At 35.6% G+C, this 22,134-nt stretch overlaps 1 protein-coding gene across 1 annotated transcript in view; it reads right to left on the bottom strand.

Moving 5' to 3' along the window:
• LOC128172016 (uncharacterized) overlaps positions 1 to 13,677 on the bottom strand; it is a 184,325-nt gene extending 170,648 nt beyond the window's left edge. Inside the window, exons 1-3 of the mRNA XM_052837785.1 lie at positions 13,549 to 13,677; positions 3,660 to 3,724; positions 1,682 to 1,820 (exon numbers count right to left, since the gene is read on the bottom strand). The gene's annotated coding sequence lies outside the window, so the exon portion shown is untranslated. The remainder of the gene's footprint in view (positions 1 to 1,681; positions 1,821 to 3,659; positions 3,725 to 13,548) is intronic.
• Between the last annotated feature and the right edge of the window lie 8,457 nt (positions 13,678 to 22,134).

The raw sequence follows: 22,134 nt of genomic DNA, 5'->3' as shown, positions 1-22,134 counted from the left end.
TTTTATTATCTTCATCAGCAGATGGTTTGCAACAAAAGCTTAATATCTTGCAAAAATACTGCAATGATTGGTGTCTCAATATTAATACATCCAAAACCAAGATAATAGTTTTCAATAAAGCAGGCAGGCTCTCTAAATCCAAATTTAACTTTGCTGATGTTGAACTTGAATGTGTCTCTGAATACAAATACTTAGGTGTGTCATTTTGTTCCTCAGGCTCATTCTCCTTTGCTCAAAAGCAGCTTTATCAAAAAGCCTTAAAATCATTTTTCAAACTCAAAAAGGACTTTATTTCTATGAATCCAGACATCAAAACCACAATTCATATTTTTGATCATACTATTAAACCTATTTTAATGTACGGAGCAGAAATTTGGGGGTATTTTAATCCATTTGCTAAAAAAATTCACCCTGGTTGTACAATGGACAAAATTTATTCCAGCACACTTTGTGACAAATTGCATCTTAAGTTTTGCAAATCGATACTTGGTGTACATAAATCTGCAACAAACTTTGCTGTTCTATCTGAATTGGGAAGATTTCCCTTACATTTTGATATCATTAGATCTATGTTAAGTTATTGGTACAGACTTGAGAATCAAAGTCAATCATTTCCACTTTTGTATAATGCTTATTGTGAATCAAAACAGTTGTTTCAACAAAATACTCCCTCCTGGTATGGCTCAATTCATTTTTTAACTAACAGCATTGATGGCACAAACAATTTACAGTCAGTAACAAAACAAAAATTCAAAAGAGCACTTAGAGACTATCTATTTAAATATTTTATTAAAGAATGGAATTCTAAATTCACTATACACGCTGACAAAAAACTAAGTTGCTACAGCACTTTTAAGCAAAATTTTGGCCAAGAGAACTACCTAAGATTACTTAAAAATTTTGAGCAGAGGAGAAGTTTAACTCGTTTTCGCATTTCCGCTCATAGACTTAATATTGAAAGAGGACGATATCAAGACATTCCACAACAAGAAAGATACTGTAATAGATGTAATGTCAAATCAGTGGATGATGAAAAACATTTTTTATTCTCATGTGATCATAATAAGGCATTAAGAGATACTCTGTACAAATTAGCTAATGACTCTTGTAAAAATTTTCAATATATGGACAATAACCAAAAATTTTACTGGCTTATGACAACTGAAGATCTACAAGTACTTGTACAACTCAGTGAAATGATTCTTAAAGATGGAATATAATGGTTATAGTTATATATAAAGATATATTATGCAGTGTATTTACTTTGGTTGGGGGGGGGGGGGGGTTATATTATGTATAAGCATACTGGCTTGAACACTTTGAGTACAAGTAGACCAGTCTAATCGACTGTGCAGGCACCGTCCCTTGGTACTCTCTGTTTTCAGGCCACTTTGTTTCTGTATAGCTGTTGTATTCACTGATGTGTAAATCCCATACACATATTTCATTGTATTAATGAAACATTTTGCATATTGTTGCCTGGACATTGTGAGCAGTATTTCATTCATTATTTGTTATAATCATGATATTATTATTATTTTTTTTTTTTTAATGTATATGCCCCCTGAGGGCCCTTGATTGGTGAATAAATAAATATATATATATGTCTACATATTTCCAAGTAACATTGGTCAGAATATGTTTTGATATTTTTAAGAATTCTCTTAATTTATCTTCTTACCCAGAAGCTGATGTACTCTGTGACTTGTTTACAATGTTTAAGAAGTTTCATCAATTTAGCACGCTGTCTTGTTCTGACTGACACCGGAAATCGTGTTTATTTCAGCAGCACAAACATCGCACATGTTGAACTGAAGTCACTAAACAAAATGTCATGAATAGTCGGCATATGCACTTCAATCAAATCAAATTATAAACGAAAAATTGAATGAAATCATAAATTTTTATATTCAAAATGCTTTGAAATTTGACCGCCATTGTAATGGTACCAATATATGGAGATATTAAAGAAACAATAAACATATGCGACAATTACCATGCATGCGAGGACCATGAAACTTTTTTTGCGGGGGAGGGGGGGGGGTTCCAAAGGATAGTATTGAGTTTGTTGGGGGGGGGGGGGGGTTCCGAGACATATTTGCAATTATTTTTTTTTCCCTTTTTTTCCGGGGGGGGGGGGGGGTCGGGTCGGGTCTACATCCGCGCATGCCATGAAATAGTTTCCAAACTATGCGACGAATCTTTATTTCAAAAAAGGAGTTTCTTTTCCCTAGACCGTAGAGAAAGAGAGATCATTGATAGAAAGTTAAAGAGGGTACGGAGATATAATAAACGTGTGTAATCATTCAATCTGTTTGAATATATGGGACTGAGAAGGGGTTCAAAGAAAAATATCATCGATATCTCTTTCATAAAGTGTGAGGAAATAAAAAAAAGATATGCATATTTTCTGTCTTGTGTCAAACACTTTATTTTTTTTATATTTTTTTTTTTGAAAGAGAGGAGGGTGTAAACTGTTTGCAGGGGTGGGGTGGATTCGGGGGGGGGGGGGGGGGTTAGGTTTCCAGGTGCATTAAGTAATTTAAATTACTGAGAAATTTTTTGAAAAAGTAAAACGAGAATAGAGTGAACAAAAAGTTAAAGTGCCTCTGCTGGTCGTCCCTGACAGCGCGTCATGTATTGATTTGTACACAGCTCATTAAATACTGGCTAACTGCATGTTACGTAGGATAAAGTGCAGATACTTAGGTATACTTGTAAGCGGACTATGATGGAATTTAATCACGCCATCATTTATAGACCTAGATGCTGGTCACTCTTGGAGCTGTGGAGGTCCTTTATCGTGCCAGCGCCGACAATGACACAACATTCACGTTCTTTAGTCCGCCTCTCGTGTAACAAAGCCCCTATAGTACTATGCTTACCGTCACTTCGGGGAGGTGGGGGGGGGGGGGGTCGGGAAAGGTCTGTCTACATATATGTAAATAAATAGTTTATATAATTTCTATTCTTCAAAGGTCATTCCACGTGACGAGACTGAACGTATTTACGACTTTATGCAGTCCTGGATACTGGTCACTCCTGTCTCTGTGGGTGTGGGTTTGGGGTATCTTTATCGTGCCAGCGCCGACATTGACACGATCTTCGTTTCCTATAGATCGCCACACGTGAAAACAAAGCTACTGAAGTATGCTACAGTCACGTACACGTAACATGAAGGGGAGGGGAAGGAAAGGTCTTTCATCAACCCATTTTTTTAACAGCAGACATTTTACTAAGATTAACATAATATAATCCTTGAGTAACATCCTTTGAGACTTGATGAAAAGTATTCTCAGGGGCGTCGGAAGCAATTTGAAAATAGGGTGGGTGGTGTGTGTGTGTGTGTGGGGGGGGGGGGGGGCTAGCCTTATCATAAGAAATCTTGACAAGCAAAATTAGGGGTGATTAGCGTATTTTAACAGAGCCAGGCGAGAAAACAACTTGAATTTGTTCTCTAGTGTGAAGGAGCCCTTTCCTGGCCAATGACTAAAAGTCTAAGGGTCGCTGTTAGAAACAGAGCATACGGACCTATGTGATATTCTGACACACCCTTCGTAATTCTAACTTCCTTATTTTGTACAAAGTTTGATTATATATTTGACAACTGAATACACACCACTTATACCATGTATTTAGCATTAGATTTAGTTCTTTACCTATAGTCTACCCCGAGTTTTTGCTTCCATCGAGTTCTGATGATTTTTAATAAAAATGCACAGACCTGTGAAAGAAATACAATTGAAATCTATGAAAGGGAATATATCCAAGATATTTTCATTGAACAATTAACCCTTTTTAACTGATAAAATTTCACAGGAACGAAAACAATTTTCTTACGGAGATTTATAATGGGAAATGTTTTCTTTTCTCCATTCGGAAGTACTCGGGATACCTCGAGCAATTTTTCAACGTTATCACCCGAGCTTCGGTAGCTAAACACGGTTTCGTATAAAATCCAGGGGGAGGGGGGGTGGGGGTGGTCTCTGGGGAAAAGCATGATGGGTAGGGATTTTCCTGCTATTTTTATGCGGTATACATGAACATTATTATTTTTAATTTCACTTAAAATATAGTGGATTATCTTTCGATTACATGAAAAAAGTATATAGAAAAAAATTAAAAATTAATTGTTTGAGACTCTAAAATAAAGGGAGGTTACTCCAAAAACATCCGGATTTTACACATGCAGAAATTCATGAATTTTTTAACGGGTAATATAGCTCTTTTAAAAGCTGGCGAATGTACCCTGAAAATACTATACAATGATGCCTAAGGACGTGTTCTTTAAAATGTATAGAAATTAAAATGGTTGATTTATTTGCATTCTGCTTTTAGGGGAGCCTAAAATGCATGGGTGTACTGCATTTAGAGGCATCCGTTTGTCTATTTTCCGCATGCTTTGAGTGCCGAATAAATTCTAGCATTAAGTTTCATGTGCATTATTCTTAAGTATTTAAACAATTCACGATTTTATCTTTCTATTGATATATAGATATAAATGTAACATATTTTTATAATTCATTTTTATAGGGGAGCCTAAAATGCATGGGTGTACTGCATTTAGAGGCATCCGTTTGTCTATTTTCCGCATGCTTTGAGTGCCGAATAAATTCTAGCATTAAGTTTCATGTGCATTATTCTTAAGTATTTAAACAATTCACGATTTTATCTTTCTATTGATATATAGATATAAATGTAACATATTTTTATAATTTATTTTTATAGGGGTCAGTTTTGCTTGCCCCTCATCAGAAAACGTCCTCATAACGTTACATATAAAACTGTGTTTTGCACCCTTATTAATGCCTGATCAATGAAAAATCTCCGTAGACTTTTAATTTTGGGATGTGTATTGAAACCTGAAGCAGTAGAGGGGGCGTTTCAAAACAGATAATCTGGACATTGTTCATATTATATAGTGGATGAACGTAATTTGAGCACAAAGGTGTCTACTGTTATTAATATATCAAGCAAAAAGTAGTGGAAGTAAAAACTCGGGACAGAATATAGGAGTTTTTGTGCACTTTTTTCTACAGTTGATTTGGATATTTGTTGTTTTCAAAACTTATTGCGAGTCTCTCTCTTTCTCTCTCTCTCTCTCTCTCTCTCTCTCTCTCTCTCTCTCTCTCTCTCACACACACACATACACATACAATAGATACAATAGGACTAATGTTAGTTGACCGTTGGAGGCGGTGGTTTTTCAGGATCCACATCAGGATATTGTAAATAAATAAATAAGTTAAAAAAAATTCTGAAAACTATGACAATTTTTATCTACGATGCTTTGAATTTTTAACAAGACCACGTTTAACTTTACCAGACGAGAAAACAACTTTAAGTTGAATTTGATCTTTAGTGTGAAGGATCTTTTTCCTGGCCAATGACTAAAACTTTAAGAGTCGCTGTTAGAAACAGGGATTACGCGCCGATATGACAATCTGACTCACCCTTCGTCATTCTAACTTCCTTATTTTGCACAAAGTTCGATTATATACTTGACAGCTAATTCAAACCACTTACACCATGTACTTAGAATTAGCTTTTTTTTAACCCAGGAATTTTTGTGCACTCTTTGTACAATATAGCATTGAAATTTTATTTATAAAACAGATTGCCAGTAAATCTCTCTCTCTCTCTCTCTCTCTCTCTCTCTCTCTCTCTCTCTCTCTCTCTCAATGTCCCTGTATTTTATGTATCTCTCTAAACAATAAAATATGACTCTCTCCACTCTGCAACATAGACGTCAATGATGACGATGTTCTCTCTCTCTACAACATGCATGTAAGGGTCCATTATTTTGAAAGATCAAATCATTGCCTGTATTTCATTTGGTTGAATAATACCCCATTGCTCACATTGCTCTTCTTACAATAAGATGTATTGTTGTACTAACGATCTATACACATATAATAGGACTAACGTTAGTTCTCTATGGGAGACGTTGGTTGTTCAGAATCCATATCAAAATGTTATATTTACATCTACAAAGTATTATTCCCTCTTTTCTTAAGGAAACTTAAAGTTAATTCATAGCTCTATAGAAACAGACAAATTAAAATCTACACGCTTCGTTTATCGATTGGTCGAAATCTACAGCGGCTAAAACTGACAAGAAACTGACAGGACTGAAATTGACACACCTGATTTATCGATTGGTCAAAACCTACAGCGACCTAAGAAAATCACGGACTGCATGAAATATTTATGATAATGGCAGACTCAGTTCTCACAGGAGACGAATTGGCTGTTTCTTTTAGCTAACCTACTTATGTACATTAACAGTAATTTAGTGAATTTAACTTACTTTTCATAATCAATTATTAATTGGTTAAAATAGATGTTAAATTGATCAATAAATGCTTTCTTGCAGTTAAAATTTACATAACCCGCTGACGCAGGTTATGTATTTTTCCTACAATGCCGCTACCTTCATGTTAATAATTGAAATTATTTTGTGTCAAATACACGCACAAAAAATAATGAAATTTCCAGCTTAAATTAATGTCTTTCTGAATCTTTACTAAAACTTTCAGGACTGCTGTTTAAGATGGGGGCGGGGGGGGGGGCGGTTAAACATCTAACCGTTCATAGGTTACTTCATCACCTCATTTTAAAGCAGTCTTATTAAAGATATTTTAAAGTTAGAAATAAGATTTACCGGAAGTTAATCTCCAGTTTAAACGAAATATTTCTCTTGACTTTTACTAATGCTATATTAAACATCTTACCGATCATTTCTCATTTCACCACTTCATTATAAAGCAGTTCTACAACAATTTTGAGAAGGAATAGTAGCATTTGACATATTTTGTTGTCAATAAAGTAAATCACGTCAGAAAAGAGGTCAAATGGTGATAGGCATGAATAATATTAACACAGAATCGTGAAATGTATCGTGTGAGTGATCTTTTACAACAGGCTGTACAAAACAAGGAAACAGATCTAATGTGAGATTGTACCTCCAGTGTGAAGGAGCTATATCCTGACCAATGACTTAAGATCTTAGGTCTGCTGATAGAAACAGAAACATCGACTTCAATAGAATCCACGAACTCTTCAGTACATTTCTCTCTCTCTCTCTCTCTCTCTCTCTCTCTCTTTCTCTCTCTCTCTCTGTGTACTTTAAACTATATTCTCTCTCTCTCTCTCTTTCTCTCTCTCTCTCTGTGTACTTTAAACTATATTCTCTCTCTCTCTCTCTCCCTGTCTCTCTCTCTCTCTTTGTGTACTTTAAGATATATTCTCTCTCTCTCTTTCTCTCTCTCTCTGTACTTTAAACTATATTCTCTCTCGCTTTCTCTTTCTTTCTCTCTCTCTCTCATTAAACTCTTTTTTCTTCGTATCTGAAGTGTTAAATAAATATGTTTGGATCAAACTATATGTAAACACCAATGATATGTCTGCATTTAAATGAATTTTTATGTAACACTTATTTATTAATGGTTTGTTAAAGGTCACAAACCACTAGAAACAAATAGCCTTTCAATAAATTACTTTTAACAAACAAAAGAAACATATTTTTTAAAATTAATCAATGACAAAAAACAAAACAATTAGGTTTACATTGACTTAAAATTCAATAAATATGTGTAGTATTGATATCTTGAAATAGTATCAGTTTAACGTTAAACGTGGTAACTCGGAAAAGGACTGTCCCCTCTATATTCATAGTCATATGACTACATATTGCCATGTAGTCAAAAAAGAAGAAGAACTAGACACGATCTCGTTGCGAGCAACGAGGAGGTCTTCCGTCCGATTTTTAGAATATGGAATGACCTTACTCTTGACCTTCATCAACAAAACGTATCCGGAAAAGGAGGCGGGACCTATGAGTAATGGGTAAAAGACTATCTATCCCTTTGGTGTCCCTTATTTGAGGGATCAGCTCCTTTTCATTCATTTTAGTCAAAAGGTATTTTTGTGTACCACTAATAAGTATTAAGAAATTGGTAACAGTTTTTGAGATATCTGGGAAAAATCGTTTTGATATCCGGTCCTAAAGCTCCTTTTAGGGTCCAGATAAAAACAATATATGGTTGTACATTGTTAAGCTCAATATTTTGAGCATCTTTTGTTCAATATTGCTTTCCAAAGTTTTCCTCCATTTTGAGATATTGAGCATCAAAGCTTTAGACTTCTGGCCCCTTAAAATCCCTAATTACGTATCATAAGAGTAAATGATTGCCATGTACAGGTACATAACATTGGAATGAACATAATTGCTTCTATAACGCATCACAAAATATTTAACAGTAAAACGTTATCATTAAATGACTTTAGAGCCCCCTCAGCCCCTTATTAGAAGGGCCAGCACTTTTTTCATGATTTCAAATGAAATCTCTTGTCAATTCAAACACTTTTTGTTCAGCAAGTAATTACAAATTGTGTACGTTCTTAAGATATCTTGAGAGGGTCGTGTTAGGGGCCAACCCTGTAACTCCTTTTAGGGACCGCAAAGAAATTATAGTTGATTATGGTTAAGTTCAATATTTTGAGCATCTTTTGTTCAATATTGCTTATCCAAATGTTTCTTCATTTTGAGATATTAAGCATTAAGGTTTTGGACTTCTGGCCCCTTAAAATCCCTAATTACGTAACATAGGAGTAAATGATTGCCATGAATAGGTAAATAACCTTAGAATGAACATAATTGCTTATATAACGCATCACAAAATATTTCACGGTAAAAGGTTATCATCAAAAGACTTTAGAGCCCATTCAGCCCCTTATTTGAAGGGCCAGCCCCTTTTTCATGATTTCAAATGAAAGCTTCTGTCAATTCAAACACATTTTGTTCAAAAAGTGTTTACAAATTTTGTACCGTTCTCGAGATATCTGGAGAGGGTCGTTTTAGGGGCCGACCCTGTAACTCCTTTTGGGGACCGCATAACAAGGAAATTATGGTTTCAGATTGTTAAGTTCAATATTTTGGGCATCTTTTGTTAAATATTGCTTATCCAAATGTTTCTTAATTTTGAGATATTGAACATCAAAGTTTTGGACTTCTGGCCCCTTAAAATCCCTAATTACGTAACATAGGAGTAAATGATTGCCATAATTATGTTAATAACCTAAGATTAAACATAATTGCTTCTATAACGCATCACATAATATTTCACGGTAAAAAGTTATCATTAAAAGACTTTAGAGCCCCCTAAGCCCCTAATTTGAAGGGCCAGCCCCTTTTTCATGATCTAAAATGAAAGCTCTTGATTTAATTAAGTTTTTTTGTTCTACATGTTTTAACAAAATGTTTTCATGAAAAGAGATATTCAAAGAAAACCAAGAAAATCACGACGCCTTTTTTATCCTAATTTTCAAGCTCGGGCGAGCTTCGGCGCTCTTTGAGATAAAGATGATTAATGACCATTAGACACTATTTCAGTCTGTCCTCTATCAGCCCTGAAAAGTTCAACATCATATCTTAAATGGTAAAAGAGGAGTTCTCGTGACAAAATACCCCTATAAAAACCGATAAATCCATGATATCTCAAGACAGGAAATGACGTCATCAACAAAAAAAATTTCCAACAAGGTCCAGATCAATACCTATCAGAACTGAAAATTTGACGTAAATCAGTTGAGCCGTTTCCGAGAAATCGCGTGCACAAAATCGGTAAGAAAAAAAAAATAATAATAACTAGACACGATCTCGTTGCGAGCAACGAGGAGGTCTTCCGTTTGATTTTAGAAATTGAGATTTATGTCCGATCTTGATTTTGCTATTTAACAGCTATACATGATTTAAAACAGGAAAAGAGGATCTTCATTTTAAGTGCCAGATACTATTTTGTTTCAGGTGTAAGAGGTTTGTTCAACAAGTGTTTAGAAATTCGTCACCGTTCTTGAGATATCTGAGAAAGAATATTTTAGGGGCCGGACCCTTATCTACTTATTGGGGCCGCTGAACAAATATTGTAAGGTTGCATGTTATTAGGTACATTATTTTGAGCATCTTTTCTTTTATACTGCATTTCAAAATATTTTTTCTTTTTGAGATATAGGTGATCAAATTTTTGGACTTTTGACCCCTAAAAATCCTTAATTACGTAACACATGAGAAAATCATTATAATGTTAAGCTACATAACTGTTAGATAAACATATTTGCTTCTATAATCTATTACGAAATACCACTCGGTAAAGAACTATAGGAAAAAGACTTTAGAGCCCTCTAGGTCCCTAATATTAGGGGCAAGCCCCTTTTTAATGGTATCAAATGAAAGATCATTTGATTATAAAGACATTTTGTTCAACAAGTGTTCAGAAATTCGTTACCATTCTTGAGATATCTGAGAAAGAATGTATTAGGGGCCGGTCCCTTATCTCCTTATTGGGGCTGCTGAACCAAATTTTTTAGGTTGCATGTTGTTAAGGACATCATTTTGAGCATCTTTTCTTTTATACTGCATTTCAAAATAGTTTTCCTTTTGGAGATATAGGTGGTCAAAGTTTTGGACTTTTGACCCCTAAAAACCCCTAATTACGTAACATATGAGAAAATTGGTATACTGCTTGGCTTCATAACTGTACGATAAACATATTTGCTTCTATAATTTATTACAAAATATCCCTCAGTAAAGAACTATAGTAAAAAGACTTTAGAGCCCTCTAGGTCCCTAATATTAGGGGCCAGCCCCTTTTTCTTGGTATCAAATGAAAGGTCATTTGATTATAAAGACATTTTGTTCAACAAGTGTTCAGAAATTCGTTTCCATTCTTGAGATATCTGAGAAAGAATGTATTAGGGGCCGGTCCCTTATCTCCTTATTGGGGCTGCTGAACCAAATTTTTTAGGTTGCATGGTGTTAAGTACATCATTTTGAGCATCTTTTCTTTTATATTGCGTTTCAAAATATTTTTCCGTTTTGAGATATAGGTGGTCAAAGTTTTGGACTTCTGACCCCTAAAAATCCCTAATTACGTAACATATGAGAAAATCGTTATACTGCTCGGCTTCATATCTCTAAAATAAACATATTTGCTTCTATAATGTATTACAAAATATCCCTCGGTAAAGAGTTATGGGTAAAAGACTTTAGAGCCCTCTAGGTCCCTAATTTGAGGGGCCAGCCCCTTTTTCCTGATATCAGCAGAAAGGTCTTGTAAATATAAACATTTTTTACATTACATGTTTTAACAAAATATTTTCCAGAAAAGAGATAAAGAGAGAAAAGCACAAAAATTCACGACGCTTTTTTAATGTCAATTTTCGAGCCATAGCGAGCTTTGGCGCCATAAGTGCTAAACATACAAAACAACAATCATGCAAAACTTCAATCTTTCGTTAACCAACCGTAGAAATTTGAGCTTAATATCTCTTATAGTTTAGGAGAACAACAGAAGACAAAATACCCATATAAAAATTAGAAAAATCTCAATATCTCAAAAACGGATGTGACGTCATCAATACAAAAAATTTCCAATCAAGTTCAGACCACTATCTATCACATCCGAAAATTTGATTGAGATCGGCCGAGCCGTTTCTGAGAAATCGCGTGCACAAAAAAAGGAAGAAAAAAAAAATAATAACTAGACACGATCTCGTTGCGAGCAACGAGGAGGTCTTCCGTCTGATTTTAGAATTTGTTCTATCTTGATTTTGCTATTTAACAGCTAAACATGATTTAGAATTAAAAAAAACAGGGTCTACATTCTAGGGGGCCAGATACTATTTTGTTACAGGTGTAAGAGCTTTGTTCAACAAGTGTTAAGAATTCGTCACTGTTCTTGAGATATCTTAGAAGAAAAAGTTTTAGGGGCCGGTCCCTTATCTCCTTATTGGAGCCGCTGAACCAAATTTTGAAGATTGCATGTTGTTAAGTACATCATTTTTAGCATCTTTTCTTCTATACTGCATTTAAAAATATTTTTTCTGTTTGAGATATAGGTGGTCATAGTTTTGGATTCTTGATCCCTAAAAAACCCTTTTAAATAACACATGACATTACATTGCTTGGATACAGAATTGTAAGATAAACATATTTGCTTCTATAGCCTTTCACAAAATATCCCTCAGTAAAGAGCTACAGATGAAGGACTTTAGAGCCCTTTGGTCCCCTAATTTGAGGGACCAGCCCCTTTTTCTTAATATCAAATAAAAGGTCATTTAAATTTCAACACATTTTGTTTAACAAGTGTTAAGAGATTTGTTACCGTTCTTGAGATATATAGGAAAGAACGTTTTAGGGGCCGATCCCATAACTCCTTATAGGGGCCATTTAACGAAATTTTGAAAATTGCATATTATTTAGTACATCATTTTGAGCATCTTTACTTCTAAACTTTATTTCAAAATATTTTTCCTTTCTGAGATATGGGTGATCAAAATTCTGGACTTTTGGCCCCTAAAAACCCCTAATTACGTAACACATGATAAAATCATTACATTTATTGGATACATAACTGTAAGATAAACATATTTGCTTCTATAACTGTTCACAAAATATCACTCAGTAAAGGACTACAGATGAAAGTCTTTAGAGCCCTTTGATCCCTTAATTTGAGGAGCCAGCCCCTTTTTCTTGATATCAAATGAAAGGTCTTGTAAATATAGATCTTTTTTGCATTACAAGTGTTAACAAAATATTTTACAGAAAAGAGACAAACGAAGAAAACCATTAAAAATTACGACGTTTTTTTAGTCTCAATTTTCGGGACCAGGCGAGCTTAAACGCCTTTTGAGCATGACAAATATGAACGCCAAATAGCACATCTACAGTCTCTTGTTTACAATCCCTAAAAAGTTTGAACTCAATATCTTTTACCGTTTAGGAGGAGATCCCTGGACAAGCCGACCCTCTGAAAATCGTTAAAACGTCATTTTCTCAAGAACGGAAATGACGTCATCAAAATAAAAAAATGTATATTAAGTTCGGATTAATATCTATTAGATCTGAAAGTTTCACAAAAATCGGCTGAGCCATTTTCGAGAAATCGCCTGCACAAATTTTGTAAGAAAAAAAATAATAATAATAGGGAAAAAGAAACCGAACGAAAACAATAAGGTCTTCCGTTGGAAACGGAAGACCTTAATAATAGGGAAAAAGAAACCGAAGAATAACAAGAAGGTCTTCTGTTGGAAACGGAAGACCTTAAAAACAACCTTAAACACGCTTAGATTGACCCTAAATAATTTGTGTAGAAAACAACAAACTAAAATTATCCCGTCACATATCAATAAACAGTTTGCTTTACTAATCAAAACTTTTAACGACCCCCCCCCCCCCCAAAAAAAAAAAAACAACAAAAAACCAAAAAAACCCAAAAACAAAATAGTATGTCTGTTTTAGCTACACGTTTTGATGTCAAACAAGTCTAACGAATGGTAATTATGACATGAGGTAGTGTTGGTTCACACAAAACCGATTTAACTAAATACATATATAAGTATACTGTGGATTGTGAAACATGAAATGTTATATTGTTGGTTCACACAAAACTGGTTAGACTAGATGTCACTTCCGCATTGATACTATGCACAAATGCGAATTCATATCTCTGGTCTCTTTTTTTTTAAAAAGAAGTAAATTTCACTTACCACATTAAACTTTTTTGAAAACACTCTTGCTACTTGTAGAAAACAATTAGGTGTTAAAGATTGTGTAGCTTAGTAGATTCAAGGCTTCTCTGTGCACTCCCAAATATGTTAGACGGAAGTTTATATAAGCACGTGACTGCAACAACGAGTACAATTCGTATACGGAAATTGTTTGTATACAACTCAATTCGACGATTAAGCTAAACTATATTGGCATTCTAACTATATAAAAAAAAACCTCAAAAGTTGTATTTGCGTTATTTTTAAAGGTGGTATGCTAATAGTGTGTGTCTGTATGTGTGGAAGGGGGGTTGTTCTAATGTTACATATAACGTGTAGTTCTTTACTCCATTAAATAGGGTTTTTCTCTGTTTATCTTATCTCCAGTTCTTGCAGTTATTGTTGTATTAAGTAATGTAAACGGTATACTAAGAGACGAGCAATTTCTTATTTTTCTAAACTTAAAAATGCATTTCAGCTTTATAAGCCAATTTTATCTACATATTTTGGATCCCTTATTATGGTAGCATTATCTGTGGTTACACATTTATTTATGTGATTGTAGACTTTTAGAGAACCAATAGTGAAAAGTTGATATCATCAGGTATTCTGATCTTGTACGTGATTGTTGATATCATCAGGTATTCTGATCTTGTACGTGGTTGTTGATATCATCAGGTATTCTGATCGTGTACGTGATTGTTGATATATCATCAGGTATTCTGATCGTGTACGTGATTGTTGATATCATCAGGTATTCTGGTCTTGTACGTGTTTGTTGATATCATCAGGTATTCTGATCGTGTACGTGATTGTTGATATCATCAGGTATTCTGATCGTGTACGTGATTGTTGATATCATCAGGTATTCTGATCGTGTACGTGATTGTTGATATCATCATGTATTCTGATCGATTACGTGATTGTTGATATCATCAGGTATTCTGATCGTGTACGTGATTGTTGATATCATCATGTATTCTGATTTTGAACGTGATTTAAAAATTTCCGGAAAACGAGTAAACAAAATAGACTTGTCATGAAGTAATACACAAGCAATCCAATAAGATTCTACAACTTAAAATTAGAAACTATTTCTGATAATTTGATATTGTCTGTCTAATTGTCTTCGTCTGTCTGTTTGTCTCTTTCTATTTTTTCTCTCTTGTTTTAAAGGGGCATGGTCACGATTTTGGTCAAATTTTATTTTCCTGTTTTTATTGTTTGTAATGCTTTAGGAATGTATTTCTAATGATCAAATGACGTGTTGGTGCCAGTCGTTGAGTTTTAAAGCAAGATACGGGGCTCACAATTTTTCGTCATGCAAACAAGGCTCGTGACCTGTTTTTGTTTACATAGGTTGGATATACTATTAAAAATCTTTGTTTTGCCTCGGACTAGAATGTCGCGACGTCATTGGATGAAACGCGTCAAATTTATAGGGCAACATGGCGGACGTAACGTTATTTGAACTGATTTTCTACACAAATATTTGTTTGCATATCAAACTTTAGGTCCTGGACAAAACAAAACACTTATTAGGTTTGTTACTGACTGTTTAAAGAAATTTGTGGGGTCGGTAAAGTCCATAGAAGGCGAGGCGAAGCCTAATAAGTAATATTTTCAAGATGGTTTGTCTTCTTTATTATTCATTTTAAGCATAAATAAGCAGTTCCTAACGATTAAAACATTCATTTTAGGTCTAAAACTTGAATTTTCACTTCAACATTCAAAATGTAAACAAACGCTTTGTTTACATAGCGAAGAATTGTAAGTTCAGTAACTCGCTTATAACTCATCAAATGACACTCAAATTTTGGTTGCCTATTAAAAATGCCTTACTGAAGCATTGTAAACATTAAAATCGAAAAAATAATTTTTGACCAAAATCGTGACCATGCCCCTTTAACAAGCAATATACGACAATATGGGACTATTCTTTAAAATAATAATGCACTGTAAAAATGAAAAACACATGAAAATGAAATGAAAATTTAAAAAGAAAGTGGAAAAGTGTAATATAACGTTATTTTTAAAGAAATACATTGCATATGTTACTCTTAAATCAATTTATATTTTTAAGATGTTTTTTCACAAAAAAATATTTGTTCAATACATCCATCAGATGTATTAGTCACTTTTAACACGTCCTTTGTTTGAGGACACTTGATTACCGTGAACTGTGACTACGTCTGTTTGATTACCGTGAACTGTGACTACGTTTGTTTGATTACTGTGAACTGTGACTACGTCTGTTTGATTACCGTGTACTGTGACTACGTCTGTTTGATTACCGTGAACTGTGACTACGTCTGTTTGATTACCGTGAACTGTGACTACGTCTGTTTGATTACCGTGAACTGTGACTACGTCTGTTTGATTACCGTGTACTGTGACTACGTCTGTCTGATTACCGTGAACTGTGTCACGTCTGTCTGATTACCGTGAACTGTGACTACGTCTGTTTGATTACCGTTAAATGTGGCTACGTCTGTTTGTTTGCCGTGAACTGTGCCTACGTCTGTCTGATTACCGTGAACTGTGACTACGTCTGTCTGATTACCGTGAACTGTGACTACGTCTGTTTGAATATCGTGAACTGTGGCTACGTCTGTTTGATTACCGTGAGCTGTGACTACGTCTGTTTGATTACCGTGAACTGTGCCTACGTCTGTCTGATTACCGTGAACTGTGCCTACGTCTGTTTGAATACCGTGCACTGTGACTACGTCTGTCTGATTACCGTGAACTGTGCCTACGTCTGTTTGAATACCGTGTACTGTGACTACGTCTGTTTGATTACCGTGAGCTGTGACTGTGTCTGTTTGATTATCGTGAACTGTGACTACGTCTGTTTGATTATCGTGAACTGTGAGTACTGTTTGATTACCGTGAACTGTGACTACGTTTGTTTGATTACTGTGAACTGTGACTACGTCTGTTTGATTACCGTGTACTGTGACTACGTCTGTTTGATTACCGTGAACTGTGACTACGGCTGTTTGATTATCGTGAACTGTGACTACGTCTGTTTGATTACCGTGTACTGTGACTACGTCTGTTTGTTTGCCGTTAACTGTGCCTACGTCTGTTTGATTACCGTGAACTGTGACTACGTCTGTTTAAATATCTTGAACTGTGACTACGTCTGTTTGATAACCGTGAACTGTGACTACGTCTGTTTGATTACCGTGAACTGTGACTACGTCTGTCTGATTACCGTGAACTGTTACTACGTCTGTTTGATTACCGTGAACTGTGACTACGTCTGTTTGATTACCGTGAACTGTGACTACGTCTGTTTGAATATCGTGAACTGTGGCTACGTCTGTTTGATTACCGTGAACTGTGACTACGTCTGTTTGATTACCGTTAAATGTGGCTACGTCTGTTTGTTTGCCGTTAACTGTGCCTACGTCTGTTTGATTACCGTGAACTGTGACTACGTCTGTCTGATTACCGTGAACTGTGCCTACGTCTGTCTGATTACCGTGAACTGTGCCTACGTCTGTCTGATTACCGTGAACTGTGACTACGTCTGTTTGATTACCGTTAAATGTGGCTACGTCTGTTTGTTTGCCGTTAACTGTGCCTACGTCTGTTTGATTACCGTGAACTGTGACTACGTCTGTCTGATTACCGTGAACTGTGCCTACGTCTGTTTGATTACCGTGAACTGTGCCTACGTCTGTCTGATTACCGTGAACTGTGACTACGTCTGTTTGATTACCGTGAACTGTGACTACGTCTGTCTGATTACCGTGAACTGTTACTACGTCTGTTTGAATATCGTGAACTGTGGCTACGTCTGTTTGATTACCGTGAACTGTGACTACGTCTGTTTGATTACCGTGAACTGTGACTACGTCTGTTTAATTACCGTGAACTGTGACTACGTCTGTTTGATTACCGTGAACTGTGACTACGTCTGTTTGATTACCGTGAACTGTGACTACGTCTGTTTGATTACCGTGAACTGTGACTACGTCTGTTTGATTACCGTGAACTGTGACTACGTCTGTTTGATTACCGTGAGCTGTGACTACGTCTGTTTGATTACCGTGAACTGTGACTACGTCTGTTTGATTACCGTGAACTGTGACTACGTCTGTTTGATTACCGTGAACTGTGACTACGTCTGTTTGATTACCGTGAACTGTGACTACGTCTGTTTGATTACCGTGAACTGTGACTACGTCTGTTTGATTACCGTGAACTGTGACTACGCCTGTTTGATTACCGTGTACTGTGACTACGTCTGTTTGATTACCGTGAACTGTGACTACGTCTGTTTAATTACCGTGAACTGTGACTACGTCTGTTTGATTACCGTGAACTGTGACTACGTCTGTTTGGTTACCGTGAACTGTGACTACGTCTGTTTGATTACCGTTAAATGTGGCTACGTCTGTTTGTTTGCCGTGAACTGTGCCTACGTCTGTCTGATTACCGTGAACTGTGCCTACGTCTGTTTGAATACCGTGCACTGTGACTACGTCTGTCTGATTACCGTGAACTGTGCCTACGTCTGTTTGAATACCGTGTACTGTGACTACGTCTGTTTGATTACCGTGAGCTGTGACTGTGTCTGTTTGATTATCGTGAACTGTGACTACGTCTGTTTGATTATCGTGAACTGTGAGTACTGTTTGATTACCGTGAACTGTGACTATTTTTGTTTGATTACTGTGAACTGTGACTACGTCTGTTTGATTACCGTGTACTGTGACTACGTCTGTTTGATTACCGTGAACTGTGACTACGGCTGTTTGATTATCGTGAACTGTGACTACGTCTGTTTGATTACCGTGTACTGTGACTACGTCTGTTTGTTTGCCGTTAACTGTGCCTACGTCTGTTTGATTACCGTGAACTGTGACTACGTCTGTTTAAATATCTTGAACTGTGACTACGTCTGTTTGATAACCGTGAACTGTGACTACGTCTGTTTGATTACCGTGAACTGTGACTACGTCTGTCTGATTACCGTGAACTGTTACTACGTCTGTTTGATTACCGTGAACTGTGACTACGTCTGTTTGATTACCGTGAACTGTGACTACGTCTGTTTGAATATCGTGAACTGTGGCTACGTCTGTTTGATTACCGTGAACTGTGACTACGTCTGTTTGATTACCGTTAAATGTGGCTACGTCTGTTTGTTTGCCGTTAACTGTGCCTACGTCTGTTTGATTACCGTGAACTGTGACTACGTCTGTCTGATTACCGTGAACTGTGCCTACGTCTGTCTGATTACCGTGAACTGTGCCTACGTCTGTCTGATTACCGTGAACTGTGACTACGTCTGTTTGATTACCGTTAAATGTGGCTACGTCTGTTTGTTTGCCGTTAACTGTGCCTACGTCTGTTTGATTACCGTGAACTGTGACTACGTCTGTCTGATTACCGTGAACTGTGCCTACGTCTGTTTGATTACCGTGAACTGTGCCTACGTCTGTCTGATTACCGTGAACTGTGACTGCGTCTGTTTGATTACCGTGAACTGTGACTACGTCTGTCTGATTACCGTGAACTGTTACTACGTCTGTTTGAATATCGTGAACTGTGGCTACGTCTGTTTGATTACCGTGAACTGTGACTACGTCTGTTTGATTACCGTGAACTGTGACTACGTCTGTTTAATTACCGTGAACTGTGACTACGTCTGTTTGATTACCGTGAACTGTGACTACGTCTGTTTGATTACCGTGAACTGTGACTACGTCTGTTTGATTACCGTGAACTGTGACTACGTCTGTTTGATTACCGTGAGCTGTGACTACGTCTGTTTGATTACCGTGAACTGTGACTACGTCTGTTTGATTACCGTGTACTGTGACTACGTCTGTTTGATTACCGTGAACTGTGACTACGTCTGTTTGATTACCGTGAACTGTGACTACGTCTGTTTGATTACCGTGAACTGTGACTACGTCTGTTTGATTACCGTGAACTGTGACTACGCCTGTTTGATTACCGTGTACTGTGACTACGTCTGTTTGATTACCGTGAACTGTGACTACGTCTGTTTAATTACCGTGAACTGTGACTACGTCTGTTTGATTACCGTGAACTGTGACTACGTCTGTTTGGTTACCGTGAACTGTGACTACGTCTGTTTGATTACCATGAACTGTGACTACGTCTGTTTGATTACCGTGAACTGTGACTATGTCTGTTTGGTTACCGTGAACTGTGACTACGTCTGTTTGGTTACCGTGAACTGTGACTACGTCTGTTTAATTACCGTGAACTGTGTCTAGGTCTGTTTGAATATTGTGAACTGTGACTACGTCTGTTTAATTACCGTGAACTGTGACTACGTCTGTTTGATTACCGTGAACTGTGACTACGTCTGTTTGATTACCGTGAACTGTGACTACGTCCTATGTTTGATTACCGTGAACTGTGACTACGTCTGTTTGATTACCGTGAGCTGTGACGATGTCTGTTTGATTACCATGAACCGTGACTACGTCTGGTTTCCTTTACAAGGGACGATTACTGTACACATACATTGATGTTTTTTTTCTGTTGAGTGAGTTGTTCTGTAACAGGCTTGAGGTAATGCTAAATGTAATGGTAATGTATTGTAATGCATTACATGTTTTCAAAGTAATGCTAGTAATGCGTAATGCCACAAAATTAGCATTACAAGTAATGGTAATGTAATTCATTATCTAGTGTAATGTTGGCACTACATGGCATTACTTTGCATTACTATGCTTATTTATGAATGTTCACTTTAAAAAATGTGACGAATGCATGTAAATGAATAGTTGAATTTGAATTTGACTAAATTTATTTTTTAAGAAGAAAGAAATAATTCTTGAGATAAAATTTTTGAATTGTATTATTAAAAAAAGATTTTCAAAATTTTATTTTTGAATTGTTAATATCACTAAATATTACAGCAAATTTTCAAAACATTTTTAAGAGTATTGTTATTAAGAGTTTTTAATCATTTAAACAATTTACTCCAATTAGTTTGCACTTCAATAAGAAATGTGTCAACAACACACTATGCCCCCCAGGATAATCTAAGTATCAAAACAATCTATTGTTATAAAAATTGCCAAATACCCCAACCCCCTTCCCTTCGCTATGTCCAAATAGAATAGAAGACAGACATGCACCTTTAAAAGCAAAATGAATGCACTGTCCATCCATGATGAAAATCAATATCACTTCCAATATTATAACCCATTTGAAAATAATTTTACTTTCTCTCTCTCTCTCTCTCTCTCTCTCTCTCTCTTTTGTATATTAAGTACACTGTACATTAGTTTGGACTGATAGAAAATACAAGATTCATGTATTTTTTCTATTATTGCACTTAATATATCTTAAGATAAAGAGTATTTTCACTCCAAGCTGCGACTGCTCCTGTAAAACATTTATTTAGTATAGCTGGGAAGATTACTAACAGGATGCAGTTAAAAGATGAACCCTTTGAAACTTCGATCATAAAGTGCAACAGCAATCTTTTGTCTTAAAGTGTCCTCATTAGAAAGAAATACATTCAAATACAGTATCTTAAGAAATATAACTGGGAAAAACCATCTGTTTATGAATTATAATACAATTAAGTGTCCAAAATTATAAAGATTTGTGTAATCTGGGGAAATATTTCTATTTAGCTTTTGATAACCGCAACATTATTCCATTAATTGTTTTTTTTATGCATGTAATTCTGTGTCTCTATTTCGTATCCTACACTGTAACATGCTAAATTCTATAGATATCATTTTACTTATGTAATATGTTGTTCATAATGCCACAAGATGATTATATATTGAGCAAATAAAGAATGACTCTTGTATAGTCATTGAATTTGAACCTGATACTGAGCATGAAGCTGTAGATATGTTAAAGAGTGTTTTATATTTGAAACATTTGCAAAAACTCTTTATTAGCTTTACTTTTTTAAAACAAAGTAATGGTAATGGTAATGCATTACTTTACTCATGTAATGGTAATGTAATGCATTACTTCAAGAAAATCAAGTAATGGTAATGGTAATTTAATGCCCAAATTCATGAAGTAATGGTAATGTAATGCATTACTTTACAATGTAATTCGCCCCAAGCCTGTTCTGTAATAATGTACATACATTTATATGTTTCGTTTTGTTTCAGCACTCTGGGGGGTTATTTTTACCATGTGTTATATAAATATATGCATGTTAACAAAACTACATGAGTTTCAGTGCATATCAAAGAGAGGAAAGATAACTCGTTCTTCATAAAGTTTTCCTCTCTGATTCATACTAGTATTTAATATTTTTGTTTCTTATTCTTAAGCTCTTTTATTCAAACATGCTGTAAACACATGGTTAGTATAGCCTCTTCATTGCTAACGCAGGTTATGGAGTGTTCCTGCAATCTCACCACTTTCATATCCTGCATTAATTGCCAAAGAACGCACGTTAAATATATATCATTCTCATCCTAGATATATTGTGAGAGCTACAACATCACTTTAAAGTTAATCAACAGATTAGGAAACCATTGAACTTGTATGCACAAACAACCATCTAAATTTTTAAGCAACTTTTTTATGTAGCGTTTTCTATGTTGCTAAAAA

The sequence above is a fragment of the Crassostrea angulata genome, chromosome 2 (genome assembly GCF_025612915.1).
Source record: "Crassostrea angulata isolate pt1a10 chromosome 2, ASM2561291v2, whole genome shotgun sequence".
Classification (NCBI taxonomy): domain Eukaryota; kingdom Metazoa; phylum Mollusca; class Bivalvia; order Ostreida; family Ostreidae; genus Magallana; species Magallana angulata.
This window is presented reverse-complemented; position numbering and strand designations above follow the sequence as displayed.